The following is a 7,757-nucleotide window of genomic DNA, read 5'->3' on the forward strand; positions in this document are numbered from 1 at the left end:
TCTCCTTTCTGTGGCCATAGCATTTTGTATATGCCTCTTTTCAAGCCCTTCTCATATTTTAAGCAATTAATTGTTTACAGGTCTCTCTCTTTTGAGGACAGGGACTGCCATTTATTCACTTTTGGTATATTTTACTTGGGTAGATGTTCAATAAACAAAAGGGGAAAAAGGAATCTAAAGCCATGCACACGAAGGTGCCATGGGCTGGTGTCTGCTTGAGACATTGTCGCTTCCCCCAGACGATATCAGTGTACTGTCACAGGAGGCTGGTTAGCTGAATGATGGCATATCTTTCTTACAAAGAATCCCTAATAAGGGAAATGCTTATGTTATAATATTAAGTAATAATAGAGCCAATTGAATTGAATGGAATGTATAATAATGCATAGGAGGAAGATCTGGAAGGAAATGAACCAAAATGTTGAAATCATAATCTCTAATTGGTAGCATTATTTATGATTTTATTTTCACCTCTCTAATTTTATGTGTTATCTGAAGTTTCTAGAATAAGTATGTGTTAATATATGTACGATAAGGAAATTTGGTCCCCCCCCCACACAGATATCTCTCAGGAAAGAGGGAGTCTCCTTACATTCTAGTCCTTCCGGTGTCCTTTGCATTATGGAATGCTCTCTCTGACATTTTTTCATCCACAAAGTCCTATCTGGGGAAGACACATTAGTTTTAAATGACCTCAAGAAATCATAAAATTTTAGATGATTATGGTGACCTTCTAAATAAAAAAAAAGAGAGCAAAGACACTTAACATGAGTTTAATGAATTCTTCCCTAGGAATAAGATCCCCAAATTGCAAGCCTTAGATGTCACTGTAAGTCAGCTTTCTGGAGGTCCCTTTACAAAGCAATAATGTAAGTGGTTACACTGTTAAGATTATGAATATACACCTGTAGGATAAATGGAAAAACAACTGTCAGTATTTTGTGAATAGGTACTTGTGGCTTGATATAAAAATTCCAATGGCAGCATCATAGTTAAAAAAACACACACATACACAACAGATTAGATGAAAGAGAAGATTATGTCTGGAAAACTGTCAGATGACTCGCAAGTGTCTCTCATGATATGGAGGACACTTGCCACTAAAGACACATATAGCAACTTTGAATCAAATACCTTAATGGATGGAAGAGTAGGAGAAAAAATACTCCTAAATTGAATGTTATTTTATATAATATGATTTTAAATATGTACACTTAATTATATTAATAAGTTGAACATTGAAATTAGATACATAACTATTTCATTTATATTCCTAAAGGCTTATATTCAAGTTAGTCAAAACCATTAAATATTTTTTTTCTCTTTGGGAAAGTGACCTTATGTTAGGGTCACTTTCTATTCCTGTACACTTTTTTTTTTTTTTTCCTGTACACTTTTTAATAAGAGAAAAATCACTGCCGCAACAGTGAGAGGCCTGCGCACCGCGATGAAGAGTGGCCCCCACTTGCCGCAACTAGAGAAAGCCCTCGCACAGAAAAGAACACCCAACACAGCCAAAAATAAATAAATAAATAAATAAATTTATAAAAAAGAAAAAAAAAAAAGAAAAGAGAGAAAAATCAAAAGCACAAACTTGTTATCCCTTCCAGGGACTCTTAAAATTTAACAGGCATTTATGCTCTTATGTAAGTAGTTAAACTTTAACGTTGAGATCCCAGTCATCAGCTGGTGGATGGGGAAGATATTTAGGGAGGCAGATGGGTCTCAGCGCCCTCAGAATTGCACAAGGCAGGACATTGACTTGAACCTGAGTGAGGCTGGCTTTGCAGGGGAAGTTTCCACCAGGGGAAACTTCTTGGAGGAGTGACTTTGGAGCTCACTCTACAAGTAGACGGAGGACATATTAGGAAGAAAGGAATAAAAAGGTATGTGTTAGTGATCTACTGCTGCATTACCAACCTCCCCCCCCCCCCAAAAAAAAACCTAAGGGCCTAAAACAACACACATTTATTTATCACTGTTCTTTGGCTTGGCAATCTGGGCAGAGCTCAGCTGGGACCGCTCAGCTCTCTCTGTTGGCACCTGTTGATGGTTTAGTTGGTCATGGAGAGCCTCATTCTCAGCTTGCAGTCTGGGGCCTGGGTAAATGGTCCTGTAATGGCTGGACTGCTGGGCCTCTTTCCCCATGTGGTCTCTTTCATCCTCACAGATGGTCTTGTTCACATGGCAGCAGTGTCCAAAGAGCATGAAAGCAGAAGCTTCAGGGCTTCTAGAAGCCAAGGCTTGGAAGTCAGAGGATGCAACTTGTGCCACAAACTATTGGTCAGAGCAAGTCACAAAGTCAGCTCAGATTCAAGGCAGTGGGGAAATAGTTTCCACTATTTAGTTTTGATGGGAGTTGCTGTAAAGAATTTGTGGCCATATTTAACTTATTGTAGGGCATCATATGGGGAGAAAGCAGCTTCTAGAAGGGAATAGAGACAAGAAAATGTAAACTGTGTAGCAGGAATTTTAGGGAGTTGAGCTTGATTAAAATAGAGGAAGCCTTTTGGTGAACAGCTCGAAATGACACCAGGTAGGCATCCTGAAGGGCCAAAGGGCTGTAAACTTAGAACCAGGACTTTGATGTGAAGGTTAGCAAATCCAGTGCATGTGCCCTCTCCACTGCCTCAAGTGATTCCTTTTAATTCATCTTCAGTATTGTTTTCACTTTAAAAGTACTTTTTGCTTTGAGATCTTAGATGACCCTGTGTCATTAAAGTGCCATGTCCAGGAATGGACTTGACCAAAGTCCTTATGGACTTTCAGAAGACAAGAGAGCACAGAGGCAGTAAAGGACAGTGGTTAAGCACCTGAGCTCTGGAGCCAGACAGACCTTGGTTCAAATCCTGTCTTTACCACTTGGAAACCATATGACATTTGATTAGTCATTTAACCATTCTGAGCCTCCGTTTCCTCCAATATCACATGGAGCTAAAATAGTACCTACCTCACAGGATGGCTGTGATGATGAGATAATATTTTTGCAGATTTACCTTAGGATCTTAAGCATTAAATATGTAAGTTCTCAGTTACTGTCAGCTGTAATTATTGCCTTTGGATTTTCACTCTTCATCCGTAAAATGAGATACTACTACTGAAATTGCAGGATATTATTCTTAAAATAGCTAATGAAACTGAGCGTAAAGAGATTTGCAAATATAAAGGGCTATGCCCGTTCCCATGGATAGTGTTCTTTATTGTGATCTGCGTCCGAAGAAGGTCTGTTTCAAACTAATTGCTTCTCTCCCCTGAAAGAAAACTGACCTCAGGACAAGCATGTCTTACACAGAGTTGATGCTTTGAAGAATAAATGCACTTATTCTCTATTTGAATGTATTATATAAGATGCATCAGGATGCTGGAGCCTGCTAACTTTTAACCACATATTTCCCCTATTTAATAAAATTTTCTATCTCCTCCTGTCTTACAGGCCCTCTGCTAGCTAGGCACTGGAGATAAAATGGTGAGCGAAATCAACCTTGTTGCTCTCAACAGCTCTGCATTAAATCAAGCCTAAGTAAAAATATACATAATTTTTTTTCTCCAGGGAATATTTACAGATAGATCCCTTAATTTTTTGTCCTCAATCCTGGGCCATTATTAATATTAATTTACTAGAAGTAATTTAACCTGGTTTAAGAAAAACAATTATTTTGATAGAAAATTCTAGAGCCAACCCTAAGTCAGACAGTCCATCTGTCTGGCAAGTAGAGTGACAGCTCCATTGACTAATAGTGTAGGGCTTCCCTGAGTCCATCACCCAGGGAAAGAGAGAACAGCTTCTAGAAGGGAATAGAGGCTGATTGGACCCCTCATAGTTTTGGTGGTACAACATATAGTAAGGGAGATCTTTAACCACAGGTACATTAAAAAAAATAATCTGTACTAATCTGAGTCAAATTAATGCCTCGCAGACCATTTTATTTGGAATTTATCCTTGGTTGTATTCATGTTTTTCACATATCTACAAATGAATACCCTTATTGACTCAATAAATAGAAAACATCATAGTCACATATAAAGGGGCTCAATTGAGGTTTTAGAAGACTTCAAACTCAAGCTCAATGTCAGTGAAACATAAACCATTTGATAGATTATGGAACTAGGTTCAGCAGAAAAATAGGCAAGGTTCTGGCTTCATTTCTGTTCCAGGAAAGTGCGTGGTACCTAATTGTGGATGGATCTTGGTCCCAAACTGGAGGTCACAGCCAGAGAAAAGTGTTCCACATCATCCTGATTATTTCATTCAGAGCATCTGGAGAAGGAACAAGAAAGATCCTGGCTTCTCCACTCTATCTCACTATCATTTAACTTTCCAAGGCTCTACTTGGAAGCATATATCCACCACTCCTCGTCTCTTTCTCCCACTTCTGATTCACCTTTGTAATGCTTCTTTAAACCATTTCCCAGAAAATAGTTGGATCAGTTACACTGTTTTATGTCATATGCTTTAATTATAATCCAAAAAGCAGGAAATGGAAAGTATTGGCATACAGCTAATTATCAGATAAAAAGGAATGTTTCTTCAAATGTGATGAATAGAATAACATGTCATCTCCTGTCAATTAACTATGAATGTGCCCATTCCAGCACTTTTAAAAAGAATCCCTCAAGAAAACTGAGAAATACATTTTTAATGGAGTCACCTGTGCCTCTGGGCCTTGAGAACTTTAACAAGGATCACTCCATGAAAAAAGTTGCTATAGGCATGTATAATAAATTAAACATGAATTTTAAATTATTCACTGAGTCTTCCTAAGGGACTGAGATGCTGTAGGGATAACGAAAATGCAATGTTAATAAGCAATCAGTAGTGGATTTTAAAATGGGCTGAAAAAGAAGGGTCCATCTAAATTTCACCTTTGCTGAAAAATGAGCTAAAAGGATAACTTCAAATTAGTAGTACTGATTAATGTAAACTTGCAGTGCAAGGCATTACTTTATTTTATGTACTAGTGCACTTTCATTGGTTCATATTTTTACATGTTTAATCATGTAAAACAATGTAGCAATAGAGCTGAGGGAGAAAATAATAATAATAACATAATAATAATAATGACAGATGCTATTTATGAGTTACTTTGATTGGACTTTTTGGTAAATTATCCCCAGGCTGTATAGGAGACAACTGAGTATAGAGAGATTAAATAGCTTGCCCATGGTCATTGAGCTAGGATTTGAACACTGGCTTTTGTGACTGTTCCTTGTGTTTCCTTCCAACTACGCTATTCTACCCAAATCCTATTGCCTCCTGAAGGTGGATTGATGAAGAGAAGTAGCTAAGGGCTCTGGTGTCAGAGTTCTTAGTTCAACTACCATCTCTTCCTCTTACTAGCTGTGTGCCCTTGGATAGTTTCTTCCTATTTAAAATAGAGAAAATAATGTAAGGGTTAAGTGGGAAAATGTATACAAAGCAATTAACCCAATGCCTGCTATTCAGTGAGAGTTCAATATGGGGTATTGTTATTGTTACTGAAAGTAAACGAAAGGAAAAAAGAATGGTGTGGTTGCCTTTGATGACAAACAGCCCCAAAGTAACGCCATATGTTCTTGCTGGGTGTGGGAGAGCAGCAAACTGCTCACTCTGTTGGGTCATCAAGCCTGGGTGATCCCAGCCTGTCTCACTCATGGTTTACTGTCCAAAGTCCCCTAATGCATCTGAGTGGATGGTGCTCGTTCCCATCCTGCACCATCTGGTGACAACGAAGGAGATGCCTCAGCTCCCTTTGGGTAGTGCATGGCAAGTTCATGGTCAGGATAGTTTCTTTCTTTTCTTTTTTTTCTCATGTCCTCCTCCTGGAGCTGAGCCAGCAGGGAACACTCCAACAGGTTTCTCCTTTTTGAAACGTCTCTTCCATCCCTGAGTTGCTAGGGCTTTTCCCTTTAAAGGAAGCCTGATTTAACACTCCTAGCTAAATCGAAGAACAACATTCTGTGGCTTTTTGAAATTCCTTTCTGAAGATGGGAGGAGAGTGTGACGGGTTGAACTGTGGGCTTTCAAAATTCATATGTTGAAGCCCTAACCTCAAAATGTAACTGTATTTGGATAAAGAGCCTTTAAAGAGGTAACTAAGGCAAAATGAAGTCATATGAGTGAGCCCTAATGCAATATGACTGGTGTTTTTATAAGAAGAGGAAGTTAGGATGGATAGATGACCATGTGAGGACATAATGAGAAGGTGACTATCTATCTGTAAGCCAAGATCTCAAGAAAACAAACCTGCCAAGTGTTGGACTTCCAGCTCCCAGAATTGTGAGAGAATTAATTTCTGTGTAAGTCACCCAGGCTGTGGTGTTCTGCAATACAGCTCTGGCAGATGAATACAGGTAGAATGGTCTTCAGGTGGTCCTGAAGCAGGATATACTGCCTCAAGTGCTCTCTGGTGAAGCCTGAGTTAGAGGAAGAGCCTTCACTGACAGGTCACTGAGGGTCTCAGTTTGTGAGGGGCAGTGGAGGGACAAGAGTGCTGGGAACTTTGAAGTCACCCTCTTGAGAGGGTCTTCCATCTTAAATATCTTTCTCCACAGGTCTGAAATTATATCATTAGCAATTTATATGGAAGTCTCTTTTTTAATATCTTAAAATTTTATTTGTCAATTATAATTCAATAAATCTGGAAAAAAAAGAATTACATTTACAAAAGGAAAGAACCAGTAAGGCAAGCAGATCCAAATACTCGGATTGCCTCATGGCTGGCATGCAGTCCTGGGGCCAGGAGTCCTTGTCCCAGGGTCAGGCAAGTCTTTTTTTTTTTTTTTGGCTGCATTGGGTCTTTGTTGCTGCATGCGGGCTTTCTCTAGTTGCGGCTAGCGGGGGCTACTCTTCGTTGTGGTGCACAGGCTTCTCATCGCAGTGGCTTCTCTTGTTGCAGAGCACGGGCTCTAGGCGCATGGGCTTCAGTAGTTGCAGCACGTGGTCTCAGTAGTTGCAGCACGTGGGCCATAGAGCGCTCAGGCTTCAGTAGTTGTGGCATGTGGGCTCAGTAGTTGTGACTCACAGGCTCTAGAGCACAGGCTCAGTTGTCGTGGCGCAAGGGCTTAGTTGCTCAGTGGCTTATGGGATCTTCCTGGACCAGGGCTCGAACCTGTATCCCCTGCATTGGCAGGCAGATTCTTAACCACTGCACCACCAGGGAAGTCCCAGGGTCAGGCAACTCTTGAAGCCTTCTTTTTTTAGTTCAACAAGCTCATGACAAAATCAGAATGCAGTAGATCACTGGGATACTATTGATAGACTATGGATGTGGGATGTGGATTTTGGAGAAGGGTTCCGGGAAAGGGGCAGTGAAGGAGAAGATGCAAAGGTACAGATCATCAAGCCCTTTCCCTCCCAGCTCTGCCCAGAGCCAACCCTTCTGACTGGGTTTACAGAAAGAACGGTGGAGTTTTGTTTCTTCCTTGGTACCTCATTCCAGGAAAGTGAGGCTCTCTGGACTGGGGGCACAAGGCTGTGGTGATTGCTTCATGGTCAATGGTTGAGATGGCTCTCCTTCAAGAACCTTCTTTTGACCTTGCAGATGCTGCAACATTTTGATCAGAAATTTCTGCTTTAAGTGTAAGGGATGTGGTACAATTGAGGAAGGAAGTATGGTGAACAATCAAAACAAAACACTGTGGCCCCAGTTCAGTAAAGCAGAACACATTCCTGCCTCTTGCCCTCAACCAAAGTGTTTAACTTTTCCCTTTTTATTCTTACTTCTGATTCTAGTGTGGTATAGTTTATAACTTTGATATTTTTATTTGTCATCATTTTG

Source organism: Balaenoptera musculus, chromosome 1, assembly GCF_009873245.2.
Source record: "Balaenoptera musculus isolate JJ_BM4_2016_0621 chromosome 1, mBalMus1.pri.v3, whole genome shotgun sequence".
Classification (NCBI taxonomy): Eukaryota; Metazoa; Chordata; class Mammalia; order Artiodactyla; family Balaenopteridae; genus Balaenoptera; species Balaenoptera musculus.